This window comes from Ascaphus truei, unplaced genomic scaffold (assembly GCF_040206685.1).
Source record: "Ascaphus truei isolate aAscTru1 unplaced genomic scaffold, aAscTru1.hap1 HAP1_SCAFFOLD_501, whole genome shotgun sequence".
Taxonomy (NCBI): domain Eukaryota; kingdom Metazoa; phylum Chordata; class Amphibia; order Anura; family Ascaphidae; genus Ascaphus; species Ascaphus truei.
Genome location: NW_027456832.1, coordinates 107,922 through 126,543, shown reverse-complemented (window position 1 = coordinate 126,543; position 18,622 = coordinate 107,922). Strand labels below are relative to the sequence as shown.

The 18,622-nt window shown below is 47.2% G+C and overlaps 1 long non-coding RNA gene across 1 annotated transcript in view; it reads right to left on the bottom strand.

The window, feature by feature from the left end:
- Positions 1–2,723: 2,723 nt before the first annotated feature.
- LOC142484988 (uncharacterized) overlaps positions 2,724–18,622 on the bottom strand; it is a 74,692-nt gene continuing 58,793 nt past the window's right edge. The window contains exon 2 of the long non-coding RNA XR_012798330.1: positions 2,724–5,014. This is a non-coding gene — a long non-coding RNA (uncharacterized LOC142484988). The remainder of the gene's footprint in view (positions 5,015–18,622) is intronic.

Below are 18,622 nucleotides of genomic sequence, written 5' to 3'. Positions count from 1 at the left end.
TCCTCGGGGTCCACCCCGAGTCCACCGCGTTAGTAACGGGATCGCGCTAATTTAAAAAAAAATGGCCGCCGCGCTCCTGATCGGGAGTGAGGAGGGAAGGAAGTTAATTAAATAAATAAATAAATTTAAAAAAATGAAAAAATGGCGGCGATTCATCCGTCCTCCCTCTCAGCCCCCTGGTTTTGCACCGTGTCTGTGCCCTCCCAGCGTGTGTGTGTGTGTGCGTGCGTGTGTGAGAGAGAGAGAGACAGAGAGTGTGTGTGTGTGTGTGTGTGTGTGTGTGTGTGTGTGATGGTGAGAAGGGGTGGGCAGGGTGAGGAGACACTAATCTACCGGAGTCACTCACCTAAAAGTTGCAAAGTGGCAAACATGAGAAAGCACAGACCTGCAACCAACTGAAATAAAACTAAAACAAAGAAAACTTTGTTTTTTTTCTGCACACCCACTTGTGTGTGGGAAGCGCTACCTGCAAACAGCCATGCACTGGGGAAGGACTTCTGCTAACATATCCATATAGCAATGCTAACAGTGCATCTCTCAGGCTTTAATGCAGGGTCCCCTACCTGTTCGTCATCCCCGCTACGCCCAGCATCAGAGCCGCTGTGCGGGGTCAGGGAGGGTGTGACAGATACCAGCACCTCGCACAGCCTGCGGGACTTGGGTTAGCTGCAGCTCCGGTCACTGAGTCCTGGTGAGCGGTGGGAAGGAGGGAGAGGGGTGGGGATGAGAGGGAGGAGAGGCTGGGAGAGGGGTGGGCAGGGTCCCGGAGCGCGAGGCTCCCCCTCCCCGGCCGGGTCCACCACGCCCGGCTCTGACTCACCTCCGCCCACCCTGGACTGCATATCACCCGGGCAGGAGGAGTTGCCATAGAGACAAAGGGGGGTAAAGGATGCAAGCCACGCCCACTTACCTCCTCCTATATGGCACCAATGACTGCAGAACAAGCATCCCACATCCGGGCACTCTTACTGCCTGGCCTCATTCAGTCGCCCCGCCCACAGCCCTCTTCTTGTCAATCAAGCCGTCTGCTCTCCGCCCCCTGCGGGTGATGTCATTATTCCAACCTCCACCGGGCTGGTGGGCTGCTGACATGTGAAAAACGGGCTGGTGGGCTGCTGACATGTGAGGGGGAGGGGGGTGGGCTGCTGACATGTGAGGGGGGGGGGGTGGGCTGCTGACATGTGAGGGGGGGGGGTGGGCTGCTGACATGTGAGGGGGGGGGTGGGCTGCTGACATGTGAGGGGGGGGGTGGGCTGCTGACATGTGAGGGGGGTGGGGGGTGGGCTGCTGACATGTGAGGGGGGGGTCTGCTGACATGTGAGGGGGGGGTGGGCTGCTGACATGTGAGGGGGGGGTGGGCTGCTGACATGTGAGGGGGGGTGGGCTGCTGACATGTGAGGGGGGGGTGGGCTGCTGACATGTGAGGGGGGGGTGGGCTGCTGACATGTGAGGGGGGGTGGGCTGCTGACATGTGAGGGGGGGGTGGGCTGCTGACATGTGAGGGGGGGGGGGGTGGGCTGCTGACATGTGAGGGGGGGGGGGTGGGCTGCTGACATGTGAGGGGGGGGTGGGCTGCTGACATGTGAGGGGGGGTGGGCTGCTGACATGTGAGAGGGGGTGGGCTGCTGACATGTGAGTGTATTGTGAGAGCTGTGTGCAGTGAGTGTGAGCAATGAGCATTGTCTGTGCAGTGTGTGTCAGTGTGTGCAGTGTGTGTCAGTGTGAGCAGTGTGTGTGCAGTGTGCAGTGTGTGTCAGTGTGAGCAGTGTGTGTGCAGTGTGTGTCAGTGTGAGCAGTGTGCAGTGTGTGTCAGTGTGAGCAATGAGCAGTGTCTGTGCAGTGTTTGTCAGTGTGAGCAGTGTGTGTGCAGTGTGTGTCAGTGTGAGCAGTGTGCAGTGTGTCAGTGTGAGCAATGAGCAGTGTGTCAGTGTGTGCAGTGTGAGCAATGAGCAGTGTCTGTGCAGTGTGTGTCAGTGTGAGCAGTATGTGTGCAGTGTGTGTTAGTGTGAGCAGTGTGCAGTGTGTGTCAGTGTGAGCAATGAGCAGTGTGTCAGTGTGTGCAGTGTGAGCAATGAGGAGTGTGTGTGCAGTGTACAGTGTGTGTGTAGTGTGTCAGTGTGTGCAGTGTGAGCAATGAGCAGTGTGTGCAGTGTGCAGTGTCAGTGTGTGCAGTGTGAGCAATGAGCAGTGTGTGTGCAGTGTGCAGTGTGTGTGCAGTGTGTCAGTGTGTGCAGTGTGAACAATGAGCAGTGTGTGTGCAGTGTGTGTGCAGTGTGTCAGTGTGTGCAGTGTGAGCAATGAGCAGTGTGTGTGCAGTGTGCAGTGTGTGTGCAGTGTGTGTGCAGTGTGTCAGTGTGTGCAGTGTGAGCAATGAGCAGTGTGTGTGCAGTGTGCAGTGTGTGTGCAGTGTGCAGTGTGTGTGTAGTGTGGCAGTGTGAGCAATGAGCAGTGTGTGTGCAGTGAGTGTGTGCAGTGTGTGCAGTGTGCAAAAAAAAAAATTTAAAAAATAAAAATTAAAAAAAAAAACGGGAGCCACGGGAAAACCGCGTTATAACCGAATCGCGGTATAACGAGGCGCGTTATAACGGGGTTTAGCTGTATATATATATATATATATATATATATATATATATATATATATATATATATATATATATATATATATCAGAAAATAGCCGTGTTAGTCCAGTTGCGATAGTGCAGAATAAATGAGTTCTTCAGTATTAGGTGATACCTTTTTTATTGGGCTAACAATTTATGTCATAGGACAAGCTTTCGAGAGTTCTCCTCTCTTCTTCAGGTCAAGCAATACTGATATACAAAGGATACTATGGCTAAAACAGCGTAGAGAAACAAAACAAAAAATAAACAACAACAGATATATACTGTAGATAAGGTAGGGTGTTAAAAGTGTTTGAAGCCAGGGGATAGTGACAAGGGAAGGTTGGGAGGGGGAGGGATGCTGGGGGGGGGGGAGAAAGTATTGATGAGAATGGAGGCAAGCAGGATAATTACAAACAATTTTGATAGGGTGTGAGAAAACCCATGTCCGCATTAAGTCCTTTGGTTTTTGTGTCAAAGAGTCTTATCATTCTGAGTTCAAATGTTTTCCGTTCATGGGTGCGTTTAAACATTCCATTGGGGATTTTGATTTTTAAATCATTTATGGAATGATCTGGTTGTGAGAAGTGATGTCCCACTGGTGAGCAGTATCTTCCTTCTTCGTGATGGAGTATAGAGTGTCTGTGAATATGTATTCTTCCTTGTAGTTTTTGGCTGGTTTCCCCAATGTAGCAACCTTGGTCACATTTGTTGCACTGAATCATATACACCACGTTCCTGGATGTGCAGCAGTATGATCCTTTAACATTGATGTTCTATGGTTGTGACTGGCTGTGGGATCTTGGCATATATGTTTGCAGAGTTTGCAACGTTTGTTGTTGCACGGTTTTGTGCCATTATCAGTGTCTTTAAAATCGTTGTGAAGTTTTCTGCTGACTAATTTCTGTTTGAGGTTTGGTGGTTGCCGGAATGCAAGAATGGGAGGTTTGGGAAAGATTTTCTTTTTAATGTTGCATCCTCTGCCAGCATGGGTTGCAGATCTTTGATTATTGTATGTGGTCACTAGTGGTATGCGTATATATATATGCACTTTTATGATTATATATATGAATTGGTGTTTGTTTAGGGTTTAGTTTTTAGTCACTCTGAGGGTTATTACTGTATAGAATGTGTTCTGCTTTATTTACTTTTTTTACTCATTAGTCACACATAATATATATGTTTTTTTTTATATATTTCTTTTTCATTGTTTATATATTCTCCATTTTTAACTCACAGGTTTTCATTGTTTATTTTGTGTTTTCGTGTCATCTATGTTCTGTTAGCATAGGTGTCATTTGGAATATGATTGAGCTGTTTAGTTTTTTTCATTCATTACATCTATGTATTTCCGGGCTATGCTGCTTCCAAGGCAGAGGTGTTTTTTCCCTATGAGGCTTCCGTAGCTTGCTACGGGGACTCTACACCAGCTGACTTGATTGGCTGGTTTAGGCGTGAATTCACCTCTTCATTGGAGCTGCTATTTAAAGGGACTATGGTTGGAACACAGGTTACTTTTTGATAAAGCGCCACTTAGGCGTGAAACGTGTCAGAGGACCTTTTTTTGTAGCTGTTGCTATGATGCATCTTCAATAAAGCATTTTTATTTTTCTAACCAGCCTCCAGCCCTATTTTTCAGCAGTGCTACATCACTTTTTCTGTTGCTTCATTCATTTACCGGACAGATGCACGCCATTTTCGGAACCACCACAGACCGCAGCATCATGAGTTATTCATGCTTACTTTAACGAACTGATTCTCTTATGTTTATTGTGATCATAGTGGTATTTGCAGGGCTCTAGCCTATGGACTGATAGACTACCACTCTCTAATGTGTGTGTAGGGTAAGTTCTTTATTTATGAGCTTTCTCCTATATCCACACTGAGTGAGTTTTTTTCCTACTTGGGTCCTTTCATTTTTGCATTTAGTACGGTTTGCATATTTAAGGTCCTGGACACTTTAGCCATATTGCTACCATTTGCCTGGATATTAGAAGCGCCATCTCTGAGATTTATTTCTCATCTATTGCTACTCAAGTGTTAGTAGATATCACATTGTCAGGGAGATTTGCCATTGATATCCATAGCCCGATTTGTGCCCATTGAAGTGATCCATGCTGCTGTGAATTCAATTTGCAACTTGCTGCTCACATAAAGAGCAAAAACTCAGGTGGATCCACTGTACACACTGATAGTGGCCTGCTTGCTGCTGTGGCTGCTACTAGTTCAATACCGGAACAAGAATAGATCCGCTGCACACACTCATTACTGCTGGCTTCCTGCAGACTGGAAGGTAGGAGGAAAAGCGCCCAACGTGGCATTTCGCCAAGGGCTTCGTCAGGGGCGTATCCCTCAGCCAATCAAGGACAAGTAATATACCCAGGAGTGATGGCGTCACAATTGTAAACAGCTGCTACAAATAAAGTCAAAAGTAGAGAGAAAATTAGAAATTACAAAGTACATAAACTAGGGAAAAATAAATAAAGTATTAAATAAAACCCTAAAACGTACAAAATGGTATCTGAAACAGACCAAAAGAACTATATACAAAATCAATAGAGGAATACTAAAGAAATTATGAAAAATTCAGTTCCTCATTTAACCCCTTAGGTGCTACACTGTCCAAATTAAAGATCCATCTACTTTCCTGGCGTAGGGGTAGATTCGCCAAATTGCCACCCCGATTGGTCAGGGAGACTTTTTCATGCCCCATGCAAGTAAACCTTTAGTAGAGTGGGCATGTTTAGAGTAGAAGTGTCTAGCAACACTGGTAAGTTATTTTGCCCTTGCGAAATCTTTTGGAGCATTCCTAATGTTGCAGGCATGCTCCAAAATGCGGACTTTAAATTCCCTTGATGTCATACCTACATATAGGAGCTTGCAGGGACACATAAGATCATAAATAAGACCCTTTGTATTGCAATTGAAAAAGTACCTCACTGTGAAGGTTCAACTACCACTACTGTTGGTAAATGTTTTTTTTAAATTATTAATGAAGGCACAACGCTTACATTTGCCACAAGGAAAAGTAACAAAACACACAAAACCCCAGCAAGCTCTTTTAGGGAACCACTGAGCCCCCACAAAATATATATGTATATAAGTGTCAAAAAGGAGAGCTATTGAGCGTGGCATATGTATACAACAAACGACAGAGAAGCCCAATGCTACATCCACTATGACAAAAATACACAGTGTATTGGATGTAGCATTGGGCTTCTCTGTCATTTGTTGTACACAAGGAAAAGTACACATAGAAATATTTTTAATTGGCACATTTCTTTCAAAGTGGCTATGAACGTTTGTCACCTATATTCTTAGCCCGTCTTGCTGTCATCTGAACCCTGGTGCCTAGACAATGTTCTAAACTAGTTTCACTTTGTAAAATATTCCAGTTGCGCTGATGGACCCCCCTAATCTCCTCCCATTGTTGGCGATATGTAGAAATAAACCTTACTTGTGAAGGAGAGGTGTTAATAGGGTTTTTAATTTTTGGAACAACAAAGTGTTCCTATCAATATGGTAAATCCTATAGAGTGCTTGCTTGAAACATCTCTTGCTGTAACCTCTTTCAGCAAATAATGCTTCCTGTTCTTTAATCCGATGTTTATAGACTTCCACAGAACAGCAATTTCTTTTAAGCCTATACAATTGGCCAACTGGGATGCCCTTTTTAAAGAGACAGGGTGACAGCTTTCATGGTGCAAAAGACTGTTTCTTGCGGTGCTTTTATGAAAGACAATCCTCAAATCACTTGTGATCTCGATTATTTAAATCAAGGAAAGAAACAGATGATTCAGAAATGTCCTGTGTAAGTTTGATATTGAGTTGATTATTATTCATAATATTGATGAACTCCAGACACTCAGTGACGTCTCCCTCCCACAGGAGAAGAGTCATCAATTTATCTAATCCATAATGGGATCTTATCAGTATAGGATGTGAGCTCATCAATAAATACAAATTTAGCCTTTCACCATCCAAGAAAGAGGTTAGCTCCCATCGCCGTACCTCTTACTTGAATAGTGAACAGAGCAGTGATTTCCAAATTTTTTTGTTTGGAGGAACCCTTGAAGTATTTCGAAAAATCTCAGGGAACCCCTATCTGGCTGACACATATTAGGTTCAACACGGGTCAGTCACAACATTTCATACCTCACGAGCCACCTCTATTTCCCACCCTCTACCCATGTATTTCTCTCCCATCTATCTCACTAACTCTCCCCCCTCCCGCCTCGCATGTATTTATCCATTGCGTCTCACACTTACTCCCTCTTTTCCTCACTCCCTCCCTCCTACCCCACTCTCTTCTCTCACTCTCGCCCCTACCTTCTGTCAAATACCCCACTCTCACTCAATCCACCCTAGAAAATACATACCAAAATACAACCCCCCCAGGCGGAGGTGGGGTCTGTGGTAAATAGGAGGAACCCCTGAGACTGCTTCAAGGAGCCCCAGGGTTCCACGGAACCCTGGTTGGGAATCACTGGAACAGAATAACTAGGGCGTTCCCTGAAGTACAATGTAAGGTGCGAAAAATAACAAAGAAATAATCTTAGAAATACAACCAAATAGGCAATATAGATGGACTCTAAGACGATGCTCAATCATATAGGACCTTTCCAGGATCCATAGAGAGAAACGATAAAAAATAGAGACGAGCGCAAAGAAGAAGAATATATCAGTAACAATGTACATATAATAAGGCTAGATACAGTATGCTAGCACTTACAACAGTCAGACTGAACACAACACATAAGGGACGGGGAATAAATTGGGAAACTAGTGCACATGTACTCACACGGACAAGTGTGAGACCAGTCCTCCAAAAGGTATCTGTGGAAGTGTCTTTAGAGCAACGTTCTTAGTTCTAGCCGTGTTCCCTGTAAAGAATCCCCTCACTCTTCACACGAGCTCATATGCTCACATAGGGAAAACAGGATGATCAGTAGACTTTCATGCATAAATAGGAATATAGTGCAACTTGGGATCAAAGGGTGTTATGAACTAGCGTGCAGAAGCACAGCTACTCACACGGGCAGATGTGAATAAAATCTCACAATGGTTTATTTTCCAAAGACGTCCCTCACTCTCTTTCCCACACGTGGTGTTCCTCACACGGTATACACGCATTCATAGGGTTTTTTTTATTGTTTATGTGAGTATTTGCTACTCTATTTGCCAAATAAAGTACTTGTTTTAATTACAAACTACGTACATGGTCATCTACTGATTCCCCCCACCCTCTTCTCCCCTATGAATGCGTATGCTATTGCGTCCCTAGGACTTGTATGTTTGTAAATACAAACAGTGGAGGTACTCAGAAAATGTAAAAAAATATAAAAGTACAGGAATCCCTCGATATACGGAACAGATAACGTTCCCGAAAGTGTGTCCTTAAACCGCAATTCCGTATATCGAAGTCTATTTCCCATTGCCTTCCGTTAATATAACTGGAGATGCATTCCTACGGAAACAAATTCAGCCCCAAGACATAGTAACATCACACGTAAGAATGGCGCAAACCTTTTTATGAGCACCCATTTATTATGAAATCGATAACGGTATGATAAAATATTAATAATAATTGTCAAAGTGAAGAGTGCGGGGAAACCCGTTCAATATGAAAAGTGCGTGCAAACAACCCAGAGCAGTATGAACGGTGCTAGGACAAACGACAGAACGTGCATTGTATGTTTCCTTTAAAAAAAAAATTTTTACAGATTCAAAATTGCGTAAATGTGAATTTAACATTCTATATATTGAATTTCTTCCCTAATTAATAAATTCCTTTGTAGCGAAATTCCGTATATCGAGTTGCCATAGATCAAGGGATGCCTGTATTAGTACAGTACTTAAAACACCCCAGTACCATCAAACTTTGATCACTAGTGGTCCTACACGAGTACAATTGAAACCCAGTAAGGTGAGACGTCTGCTCAAAGTGTTAACCCTTTGCTGCTTTGCTATGCATTGTTGGCCTCTCTGGCGCTGAATGGGTTCAGAGTGCAGTCACACATACCAACACATGTAATGCATTTTCTAACATCAGTCTCATAATGTAAAATACATTTAATAGTCAGGAATGTATACAGTGTTTTTTAACCAGGGTTCTGCAGTTGTCCCTAAAGGGTTCCCTGCAATTTTCAGGTCATTTGAGAAGTGTACCAAATACAGAAGAATTTAACAATGCATCTGATCTAAGACACATTATTAGAGATGGTTGGGGTTCCTTACAATGCATCTGATCTCAGATACGCTATTGACGAGGGTTGGGGCTCCTTACAATGCATCTGATCTCAGACACGCTATTAGAGAGGGCTGCGGTTCCTTATGTAGCCCCGAGGTATATTTTCACTTTCTGGCCCCCCTCCGCGAGTGCCGTGCGGTAGCGGGTGCCGCCGGAGGCTGCGACGGACCCGCCGGCACTTCGCGAGGGTGGGGGCCAGTGCAGGGAGCAGAGCGGGACTGTGAGGCGCAGGCCGGTTGCCGGGGATGCGATTGGGCCGTCGCTAGGGCCGCGATCGCGTTGCCACCGGCTCGGCGGCTTAAGGAGAGGGCGCCGCCATTGCGCGTTAGTTCGCGCATGCGCAGTAGGTGGCCAGCGCAGGGAAGGCTTCAGACAGGTCGCGCATGCGCAGGTAGGATCCCCAGAGCTAGGGAGAGATCGCGCGAGGGCAGGCATGAGGAGACAGAGGTCAGGTGCTCCCTTGCGGCCAATAGGGCTGGAGGAAGCTCAGCCCGGGAAGATAGATACATTTCCCGGGCTTTGCTGCGTCAGTCTGCACGAGGAGTAGGAAGGAGTAGGAAGGGTGCAGGGAGCTCGTGGCTCCTGCATCAGGTAAGGGTTCTCCCTAGATTCCCAGGCAGGCCCCAATTCCCGGGAAGGGCAGGGGGTAACTGAAGAGGGACGCCTTAGCTAGGGAGGTGACCCTTGGGTGCGGAAGGTGCAGGTTTGGCAGTGCCACAGCGGAGAGGGCTGTGGGCACTGGCAAATAGGCACAGCGTGCATGCAGTGGATTTGCTGCGGGATCCAGGTGGCTGTTTGTGATTGCAGCTGTCTGTGTGTGTTGTCGCTGCATGTGCTGGGCGCAGTGCGTGCAGTGTGTGTGAAGCGTGTGTGAATCCCTGCAGGCTGACAGTGTGAGCTGTGTGTCGGCTGCAGGTGAGTTAGGCTGTTAGCATTAGCCAGATACAGACAGGACTGGGTAGCTAGGGGAAGGGGGGCAGGTTATTGTCCACAGGCCCTAGGAGTTTTCCCCAAGCCACCCCAGGTTGCGGTTCCTCAGGGACAGGCCCTAGGTTAGGGTTGCTGTCACTCTAGAAGTAGTTGTGATAGAAAGCGAATAGCTGCGGTTGCTGTTCCCATGCGGTTGGTGTTGCCGTGATCCGGTTGGAGTTCCCGGGAAGCGGTGGGACCCTCGTTGGGGTCCACGGCAGAGTACCTGGAAAGGATCAGACGGACGTCTGCCCCTTTGAGAAGAGAGTTGCGGTCCCGAGCATCGGAGTGCTCGGAAGGTATCTGAAATATAAGTGCACCAACTGGGCCCTAGCTTAATATAGTGACTGCGCAGTCACCCACGACCTTTCGTAGGAGTACGAGACATTGGGTGTGGGGGATCACAGGACACTGGGTGGGGAACACCAGACATTGGGCTGAGGTGATGCGGGTAGAGCATCAGGTGATGTCATGTTATGTTATGTTATGTAATGAGGTTATGTGTGTGTGTTAAGTAAAGTGTTAGTTTGGTTTATCATCTACGTGTGTTATTGTATTTCTTACCCAGGGCTATCTTTCCTAACGGGGGATCCTGGGTAAGTGGAGGCGCTGCACCAGGTACGGTAAGGGTTTCCCCAGGCTCCCAGCTAGCGGAGGCTCAGATCTCCTGGAGCCACAGGTGTTAGGCAGTACCAATAACCCTTTAGGAGCAGGTGTGTTGCAGGGAAAGGGACCGGTTAGACCACGAGGGGCCAATGTGAGATTGGGTGGGTCGGCCGGTTCACAAAAAGGGTTACACTTACAATGCATCTGATTTCAGACACGCTATTAGAGAGTGTTGGGGTTCCTTGCAATGCATCTGATCTCGGACACGCTATTAGAGAGGGTTGGGGTTCCTTACAATGCATCTGATCTCAGACGCACTATTAGAGAGGGTTGTGGTTCCTTACAATTTATCTGATCTCGGACACGCAATTAGAGAGAGTTGGGTTTCCTTACAATGCATCTGATCTCAGATGCTCTATTACTTATTATTGAGGTTCGGCAGAATTTCACAATATAATTATAGGGTTCCTTAACCAAAAAAGAGGTTGGAAGCCAGTGAGCTTATACATAACCGAGGGAAGAAGGGTGCAGCAATTCCAGAAATGCCTTCTCGGCTTTACTAATACAGTAGTATTTATTTAAAATTATTAATATACAGTTTTAAACCAAGTGTACGATTGAAATAAAAAATCCTAATTTTTTGGAACCAAGTAAGCAAACCTAAACTTGTCATTGCAAATATTTTAATTTAACAATCATTTTAACAATAATTTATTCACTCAATTCGGTTCTATTTTTATAATACTATCAAATCAACCAATGAAGAGAGGTCTTCAGATTCAGAAAAGGAAATGGGGTCATGCATCAACATTTCTTTGATGCAAACCTGATGCAACTCTTCAGGCAAAGTAAATATTGCACCAGGTGTATCAAATGAGAAAAAGAAACAATGGAAGAATTAGGGGGGGTGGGTTATATATCAGTCTCTGTGATGCAAAACCTGGGTAAAAAAACTGCACCCGATGTACCATCACCAAAAATATATATTCCTTAGGCCTGGACTCCTAGGTACCTTCACTCACCAGGCCCAGGACACCAAGTCTTGTCGTGCCCTCCTTCTCCATGGCCCTGGGTTGAGCAATGCAAAACAAATGTGTAGCTGAAGTCTCACACTGTGACAGGGGTTAAAAAGGGAAGGAAGAGAAAGGATTCAGAGGCTACTGATTCCAAAGATGATGAGCTGGTGCGGGAGATGTTCTGGATCCAGATTGAGCCATTCTACATCTCGGGACAGTGAGCTAATCAGAGTGAACAGACGTTTCAATCAGGGAGGGGGGGGGACATGTAAGATATGAAAACATTTATTGGTTAAACAAAAGCTGATGGGAGGGAGGGAGGACAGGGCTCACAAAGGGATGTGCCAGGGTTTGTGACAGGACATGAAGGGGCTGTGCCTTAGCCAATGGTTGCTATAGGAACAACATGCTTATTAAAATAGAATACAAGAAAATTAGTCTTTCAAAGTTGTTTTTTTAAAAACAGAAAATGCTAAAAGTATTTTTTCTTAATAAAACAAAATGTCATCAAAAATACACCAGTCCCGAGGTGGCCTAAACCTCTCTTCTTTCAGCAATCCTTTGGCAACATATTTTTTTTTGTTTTGTATCTAGAATAAAACCTTTTGGCTTCATGCGTTGCCCAATATCTTGTTAAAAAAGGCTGATAAAAAGAGTTTGTTTGTTAAACAATGTACTGCAAATAAAAATATCACTTGTGAGCACATTCATATGTCTCAGACGGGTCTGTAACTCTGTCTTTCCCCATCATCTCTTAGCATACAGTGCTCCCACTGCGGTCAGGGATTCTGGGTAATTACAAATGAGCAAATGAGCACACAGCGTCACCTTCTGCTTCTATTCCATTTTAACATGGGTCCCTATCTTAAACAACCAATTAAAAAGTAGATGTCATAACATAACATCTGACAGTGGCTGAAAAGCCACCTGTTGATCTCTAATGGACAAGCAGGACATATACTCAGAGCAATGAAATGACAATGATGAAAAGTACAGTGATAAAGATGGATGAATGAATGGAAGGCAGGATTCTATCATGCAAGACTAACTGAAAGATGGTGCTTGGACTGCGGAAGTGGCCACGCACACAAAGTCCTGAATATGTGTCTAAGCATTGAACAATATAGGGAGCAGCAAAGGAAAAACCAAAACGTGTTAATTCTACACTATGGGAACAAAGCGGTAATGTTTAAATCCCTATCTCACCACTTTAGCACCATACGAGACGATGCACATGGGACAGACCCAAAAGATAATATAAAAATATCAGTGGCGTGTAAGTATTGGGAAAATGGAATCCAATGGTATTAGGAAATATGTATTAAGAGCCTAGAACAAGTAGGGCCTACGGTTTCAATGTTAGCAAGGATGAGTTGCCATAATTATATTAGGCCTGTAAAAAAAAAAAAAGAAGCTACAGTATGCTTATATATTTGTTGCAAAAAAATATCTTAAACACAATTATGTGGAACCTACCATACAGTACATGGAGAAAGTTTCTTTTTGCATCAAATGTTTTACCATTTTTTTTATCCCCAAAATTTCTACTTCCATATTTGCATTCGCATATTTCCCACTGTTCTGCAGGTGGCGATACCATTTAATGCACCAACATGCTAGAACTTTCAGGACCTCATGATTGACCAGTCTCTTCTGCAGAAGTGGATGGCAAAGGAGATGCGTCCACACGACGGGTAGAATTCGCCTCCGGTGCCATGTTTATCACAAACCAGGTGTGCGCAGCAATAAATAACCCTTCCCAAGCGCGGGGAAAAAACGTCACTTCTAGGACTTGTTAGAAAAATATGTGTAGCCAGGTCCCCTTCTGCCCGTCGCCTCTCCCTCACCTGGCTGGTGATCGCGGGTGCCGTCGGGCCAATGGCGGACACGTCGCCGCTTGCAGGAGTGAGGGGCAGATGGGAACTGGTGCGGAGGTTGCTGGGGACGCGAGCGCGCGAACCCTAGCCTACCAGGGACGGCTCTTGGACGGGACTACAAGTCCCATGAGCCTCGGGAGCGGCTCCATGATGCCAGGGAGCCAATAGGGCTGCGGGAGCTCCCTGCTTGCAGGGAATAGATACATTTCGTGCGCACGGGAGACAAGTCAGTCAAGACCGGGAAGAGCTAGGGGAAGGAGGTGAGTGCAGGGGTCAGTGACCCACTGCATTAGGCTAGTAACCACCCTAAGCCCCAGATAAGTCTTGAACTCCCCAGCTGGTGGTGCTACAGGGACAGGCCCTAGGTTAGGGACCCTGTCACAGTAGTACTAGTGTTAGATAGGGACACAGCGGACGCTGCGTTCTCTGGGAAGGGACTTGGGCTCAAGTCTGTGCCCAAAAAGACAGAGACTATCTCCAGGGTGGGATCGCCCCTGGCAGACCCTCGTGCGAGGAAACACCAGATCACACGGGATCACCAAGCGGCAGATCCTTTTCGAAGTTGCTTGCAGGTCCGAGTGCAGGAGCGCTCGGCAGGTACCTTCATAAGTGCACCAACGCATCCTATATATATCTTATAATTACACATAGTGGCAGCGCTGACCACGGGACAAAGGGGTTAGGCTGTGGACACGGTGTGAGGGTACACGATGGTGGGTAGGTACACTCCTAGTGGAGTGAAAGACACTTGGGACTGAGTTATATTGTGGAGTTACCCTCTAGGGGAAGTATTAGTATTATAAGTGTGTGATTATTCTGCGTTACAGTAAAGTGGTTATATACATTCCTGTGTATGTGGTTATTGTATATGCGGGTCCTGTGTAGGCAACCTTCTACATCCTTAGAACCCTACACTGGTGGAGACGCTGAAACCGAGAATGGTCCAGAGGATTCACCCCAGGCTCTCACTGGCAGAGGCTCAGGCCTCCTGTGAGCCTGACAGGTATAACGCACTACACTTGGTAACACATAGGTTTCCACCCACACACGGTATCTTTGATTGGGATAGAGGGAATACCCGTTACATTTGGAGGCGCAGCTGAGAGTCCAGACCTGGGGTGCCTAGTAAAATTGTGTATGATTACCCAAATTGCTCATCATGTTCTCCCCGTCCAGCCCGGAAGTCCATGTGTGGGCCTTCAAGGTCAGCGAACCACCCAGTCATGTAGTAGCTGTAGGGAACGTCCCGGTCACAGCGTCCGTGAGCAAAATACGAGACTCATTGGGGAAACTGCTGGGTATTGACACTTTGGAGTGCACAGGGCCACAGGAATATGACTTCCACTTTGAATGGAGCACCATACTATTTACGGCAGGACGGGAGAAATGCCGGGACAATGTGCCCCAGACCTTACAAGGCTCAGAGGCCCCGCCAGGGGGCTATTCGGTAGTATTCGCAGCCCTACCCGAAATCAGAGAGGTATTCACCTCTCCACGCTCTCCAACCACTGAACTGGTCGCGGATGAACCCTCTACCAGTGACTGGTAGACGATAGAGCCCATCTCAAGTACACCTGCCAGTACTTCTCGCCCACCCCGAGTGACCTTTTCTTCAAGTGCATTCGAGAAAGCCACTAGCTGGGCCCAGAGGAAATCACTGTCATCCCCTGTCCCTGATGAACCCTCAACCAATGCGCCGGCCCGCCCTACTGGCAATTTCGGGGCTGACAGTGGCCCCATCCCTGGAGGATTCCCCCTGAACATGACTGTGCCTCAATTTATCGAAACAGTGACTCTTGCCTCTCAACCTCAAAATTACAGGAAACTAAAGCCCTTTTCCGGAACACTACCGACACCTACCGGAGAAGAAGGGTTTGAAACATGGAGAGAACATACCATCCATATATTAGCTGAATGGTCGTGTTCCGAGGCCATCAAGCGGCAACGACTAGTGGAGAGCCTCCGACCCCCAGCTGCGCTACTGGTTGGAACGCATCGAGAAGTAGAAGGAGAGGTGACGGCTTATGAGTTGTTAGAAATGCTCACTCAGTCCTTTGCGTGTGAAGACGATGAAGATGAGCTGATGGCAAAATTCAAAGCTCTTCGGCAAAGGGAAGGAGAAGACTTGTCCGCAAGCTCCAGCTGTCCCTATGGACTCTCCTGTCCAAAAAGATTGTGGTGGCCGCGGAAGTGGACCGGCATCGATACAAGCAACTACTGAAAGGTTCGCTGCCACTGGACACTACAGCTATGTTGATGCGAGGTGCCCCCGTCACTGCCACACCACCCAGCTACATGGAATTAATGCGGTATATCCGGAGGCATGAAGTGCAACTGCATTTTCACACCCCTAAGAAGGGCAAGGATGGCCGCAAGGAGGATGCCAAGGAAGCACCAGTACCTAAAGAAAAGGGGACCAAGAAAGAGTAAGATGTAGAGGCTACTGAAGTGCCCCGATTGCCCCCCCCCCGGTCCTCAGGCCAGGCAAGATCGCCCGGACTTACGCTGTTACAACTGTGAGGAAGACGGACATATCGCAAGGTTCTGCTCAAATCCTCGAAAATCCCATACGGTCGCCAAGTCCTACACGGTACGAGCACAGCAAGCCCTCACTTCCTTCCCGCCATTACCCGAGGAGATAGAAGAATCCACAACCAGACGCTTACTGCCGAGTAGGGCCCACCGCCATAATCAGAATCGTTGTGGAGGGGATCTATTCTTCAGCATTGATGGATACTGGGTCACAGGTGACCATCATCTACCATCCATTTTATGACCAGCACCTCAGCCCCCTGCCCTTGCAGTCCGCCGAAAAGATGACTTTGTGGGGGCTGAGCAAAGATGATTACCCCATTGACGGAATAGTGACGGTCAAGCTAGACATCCTCCAGTTGAACACTAACAAGTTGCACCCCATGTTGGTGGAAGCCCTGGTCTGCCCGGAGGCTCAAGAACATCCCAGTGCCCCCATCATACTGGGCACGAATGCAGATATAGTGAGGTCGGTGATTCGCCCTTCCTGCAAGAAGCCCATGAGCTACCGTTGGCATCCCTGATTATAGCCCCTGGCCTACGGGAAGAATGCTATCGAGTGGCATATGAAGAAGAGTATGGCGATATCTTTAATCTAGAGCAAGGGTTACTGGAGATTCCACCAGGGGCAGTACAGTGTGGGACGGCACTGATCGCGTACCCCCAACGGTAGGAACAGGACCGATACTTTTTGCTAGAGACCCTTCCCGAGTCTGAACTCCATTGGGGATATCAGATGATACCTGAAGTACGAGAGTGGTCATCCAAAGTCCCCAGAAAGGTTAAGGTGCCTATCCAGAACATGTCGCTTCATACGGTGTCACTGGAACGAGGACAATGGCTGGGTAGAGTTTACCCGGTGGATCCTGTAGACCAGTGTTTCCCAATCTGTGCGCTGCGGCGCCCTGGTGCGCCGTGGCTTGCCTAGAGGGGTGCCGCGATTAGCCCCCCCACCATCACTCCGATTATCCCTCCCCACCATCACTGCTTCATGCCGGCCGGGCCGCAGGGGATTGGCTGCAGGTCAGAGGAAGCCGGGGGCGGGGCCTCCGCTTTGTGCAGAGCACATGGTGAGTGTGTGTGTCTGCATTCCTGCTCCTGGCTCCTGTGGCTGCGCGGTGTCCCGTCCCCTTCTGCCCCGGGTGATAGGAGAAGGTAGGGGGGTGATAGGAGAAGGTGGGGGGGAGGGGAGAGAGAGGTGTACTTTTGCCTGTCCAGTGACTGTGTGCAGGGAGCTGCCTGCATGGATTGCATGCCTTTCCTCCACCCCTTCCCCCCAGTCACTCACATCCGTCGCTGCCTCTGCTCTCCACTGCTCTCCAATGTGTGTATCTGTGTGTGTGTGCATCTCATCTGTGTGTGTGTGTGTATTTATTTGTGTGTGTGTATTTATTTGTGTGTGTGTATTTATTTGTGTGTGTGTGTGTGTGTGTGTTTATTTGTGTGTGTGTGTGTATGTATTTATTTGTGTGTGTGTGTGTGTGTATTTATTTGTGTGTCTGTGTGTGTGTATGTATTTATTTGTGTGTGTGTTTGTGTATTTATTTGTGTGTTTGTGTGTATTTATTTATGTGTGTATTTATTTGTGTGTGTCTGTGTGTGTATTTATTTGTGTGTGTTTGTATTTATGTGTGTGTGTGTGTGTGTGTGTGTGTGTGTGTATTTATGTGTGTATTTATTTGTGTGTGTGTGTGTGTGTGTTTATTTGTGTGTGTGTGTGTGTGTATTTATGTGTGTGTGTGTGTGTGTGTGTGTATTTATTTGTGTGCAGGGAGCTGCCTGCATGGATCTCCTGCCTTTCCTCCCTCCCTGAGAGAGTGTGTCTGAGATAGTGAGAGAGAGTGTCTGAGAGAGTGAAAGAGAGTGAGAGTGTGTCTGAGAGAGTGAGAGAGTGTGTCTGAGAGAGTGAAGGAAAGTGTGTCTGAGAGAGTGAGAGAGAGTGTGTCAGAGAGTGAGAGTGTGTCAGAGAGTGAGAGAGAGTGTGTCAAAAGAGAGAGAGTGTGTCTGAGAGAGTGAGAGAGAGTGTGTCTGAGAGAGTGTGTGTCTGAGAGAGTGAGAGAGAGTGTGTCTGAGAGAGAGAGTGTCTGTCTGAGAGAGTGAGAGTGTCTGTCTGAGAGAGTGAGAGTGTCTGTCTGAGAAAGTAAGAGTGTCTGTCTGTGAGTGTCTGTCTGTGAGAGTGTCTGTCTGTCTTTGATAGTATCTGTCTTTCTGTGAGCGTGTCTGTCTGTCTGTGAGAGTGAGTGTCTGTCTGTCTGTGAGAGTGTCTGCCTGTCTGTGAGAGTGTCTGTCTGTCTGTGAGAGTGAGTGTCTGTCTGTGAGAGTGTCTATCTGTTTGTGAGTGTGTGTCTGAGAGAGAGAGAGAGTGAGGTCAGAGAGCGAGAGTGAGGTCAGAGAGAGAGTGTGAGGTCAGAGAGAGAGAGTGAGGTCAGAGAGAGAGAGTGAGGTCAGAGAGAGAGAGTGAGGTCAGAGAGAGAGTGTGAGGTCGGAAAGAGAGAGTGAGGTCAGAGAGAGAGAGTGAGGTCAGAGAGTAAGGTCAGAGAGAGAGTGAGGTCAGAGAGAGAGTGAGGTCAGAGAGTGAGGTCAGAGAGAGAGTGAGGTCAGAGAGAGTGAGGTCTGAGAGAGTGAGGTCTGAGAGAGAGTGAGGTCTGAGAGAGAGTGAGGTCAGAGAGAGTGAGGTCTGAGAGAGTGAGGTCTGAGAGAGAGTGAGGTCTGAGAGAGAGTGAGGTCTGAGAGAGAGTGAGGTCTGAGAGAGAGTGAGGTATGAGAGAGAG